Here is a 2817-nt window from a genome sequence, read left to right on the forward strand (position 1 = left end):
CAACATATGGACGCTGGTTACTCTCGTTCATAGTTAACGTTTAGGTTTCTGAAATTTTGAATTTTTAATCACCTTTTGTTTTGAACTTGACAGACAGACGTACTGTCGAAATATTGTTCAACGAATAAAACATTTATACAATCGAATCGCGCTCTTCGTCTTGACTATTATTATTATTATTATTATTATTATTATTATTATTATTATTATTATTATTATTATTATCATTATTATTATCATTATTATCCTTATTATTATCATTATTATTATAGAATCGTTAGTACGCGAGGCAAAATGCCTAGCAGCAATTCATCTGTCTTTGCACTTTGAGTTCAAATGCTGCCGGGGTCGACTTTGCCTTTCGTCTTTTCGGGGTCAATAAAATAACTACAAGTAGAGTACTGGGGTCCAGTTACATCGATGGCCTTGTTTCTGAATTTGAAACCACCACCACTACCACCATCATCGATATCATCGTCATCATCATCATCATCATCATCATCATTTCTATTATTTCTGATATCGCTAATATATTTCATTATCTCCATTTAGTTGTAGGAGCTTCGACATAATTATTAAACTTTCGCCTTCGCTCATTGTAGATCTATGAACATTTCCAGTATTAAGAAAATAAAACAATCCGTCCATGAAATTACATCAGACTTACGTTTCTATTTTCCCAATATTTAAATACAGCTTAAGATGATCTACAGACGTATATATAATACATATACTGAAAATAATGTAGTTGGTTAGCTTCCAGACCCTCACCAGAAGAACAGTTGATATATATGGTAGCAGGCATTGCTGTATGATAAAGAAGTTTGTCTCGCAACTGTGTGATTCTGCTTGAATTTTCATCAGTTATAGAACATAGTAACAATACCTAACTTATGTATATCTGAATAGATAAAGAGATACATCAGCTGCATAGAGTACTTATTTACTCAGATTTTTGGTGATTTATTACTCAACTTCTTTCAACATTTTTTTATTAATTTATGTAGCTTTCATCGTTGTCAAAACTAACAACCTGCAGGGAATTGCAACCGAAAATTCCTCGTATGACAACCTCTCGGGTTAATGGAGGTAGACATATGTGTCTATGAGAACTTGGTCCTGGTTATGATTTATCTTACAAGATGATCACAGCTTAAACGTTTTTAACCATAGCTTTGCTTAATAACGGAAGACCTAGGACAAAGCAACATCATACGCCAACCACATAGGAATTAATCTTAGATGAAACTGTTTCATTTTCGCTGTGATTTTTCCCTGAGAAATGAGATTGATGCTAAACATGCTATTGAATCTTTTGTGAGAACGTAAGCAATCCAAATTCACTTTCACGACTAATATCAATGAACACTGTAGATTTCTTTTTCAGTAGGATAAAAGTATTCGTTTATTCAATTCCTACTGCTTTAGATATTTTCAGCCATAGAAGAATAAAAGACAAAGTTGATTCCGATGGATTTGAGAGCAGGAAAAAGAAGGCGAATTTGTAAATCATTTCAGGATTATCTAAAAGCAAAAAACAAACAAACAAAAAAAAAACACTCATTTGATGGTGACAATTCTGCCATTTTATTTTGACAAGGTATAAATCCTATAAGCCTTCACTCTGTCTTAATAACACTATCTGGGAGCGCACCTTGTTTTATTTAACGACGCCCTAGTTATAGTTATGTTAGTCATTGCTGGTTACTTGAATAGGGACAGGTGAACGATAAATAACCAACAACAGGATATGAGATCTCCATGATAAAAGGCAACCCGAGACATCAGCCAGTACTATTACGTGCGCTGGGTAAAAATCTCTTAACTTTTCTTAGTTCACTCCACCTAAATGTAAATAGATTTTATGGAATCTATTTACAGTATTGCCTGATTAACGAAGGGTTCATTATCTTGCGGTGTTGAGTTGCAAATCTGCTATTGACCTTGATAACGTAACAGGAACTCATTACAAAGTATTCTTTACAGGAAAACACTGAACATGCTTTATCTACGTTCACAAGGGTTCTTCAGCCACTCTGTAGTAAATACAGGACAATAAAATTGAGATAGTGAATGCTATGACACCAGTTAGTTTAAATGTGTAGTAATCTTAGCTGTCGGTTCGATTTCAGTTTTATTTGTTATTTGCTAACATTTACTCTCATTTTTACAATTGAGTAATCTTATTTACATATAATTACATGCATACACGCACGCACACGATGCCTATATGTGTGTGGCTGTTTATGTATATTTGCTTCTCGTTGCTTGTTAACCGGTGTTGTTCGTTTTCACGTCCCGTTAACTTAGCACTGTGCCAAGAAGAAACCGATAGAATGAAGACGTCTTAAAATGAATGTTGAAGTCGATTTGATTAGCAAAAACTTTCACGGCGGTTCTCTAGCATAGATGCAGTCCACAGACTATATGAGAATTAGAGAAGACAGAGGGAGAGAGGAGAGAAGAGACAGACCGAGAGACAGAGAGAGAGAAAGAGAGGGAGAGAGACTGTAGGAGAGAGAGTGAAAGAAAGAGAGAAAAAAGAGAGGGAGTGTGGGTGGATCTATACGACTATATCAAGTATCATTAGAAATAGGGATTATATAATATATAAGATAATAGTTAATAATTTGACTAGATAAACGAATTTCAAGCTTGAAAATCACGTATAACTGTGACAGACAGGTTAACAAATATGATGCTGGTGAGATACTGTAACCCCAACGGGTGAATGTAAATGGTGTGAACAAGAATATAAAGAATGAAAGAAAAATAAGGAAGAAATAAAATTTGATGTATATATATATATATATATAT

At 34.0% G+C, this 2817-nt stretch overlaps 1 protein-coding gene across 5 annotated transcripts in view; it reads left to right on the plus strand.

Annotated features, from left to right (window-relative positions):
- Positions 1–938, plus strand: part of LOC106879529 (outer dense fiber protein 3-B) — a 26863-nt gene extending 25925 nt beyond the window's left edge. For 3 of the 5 annotated variants that reach the window (XM_014929154.1, XM_014929153.1, XM_014929158.1), the window contains one exon: positions 553–655. The gene's annotated coding sequence lies outside the window, so the exon portion shown is untranslated. Of the gene's footprint in view, positions 1–552; positions 656–696 lie in introns of those variants that run through there. The other 2 variants (XM_014929156.1, XM_014929155.1) reach the window with 2 other exon arrangements.
- Positions 939–2817: the final 1879 nt, after the last annotated feature.

This window comes from Octopus bimaculoides, chromosome 2, assembly GCF_001194135.2.
Source record: "Octopus bimaculoides isolate UCB-OBI-ISO-001 chromosome 2, ASM119413v2, whole genome shotgun sequence".
In the NCBI taxonomy this organism is placed as follows: Eukaryota; Metazoa; Mollusca; class Cephalopoda; order Octopoda; family Octopodidae; genus Octopus; species Octopus bimaculoides.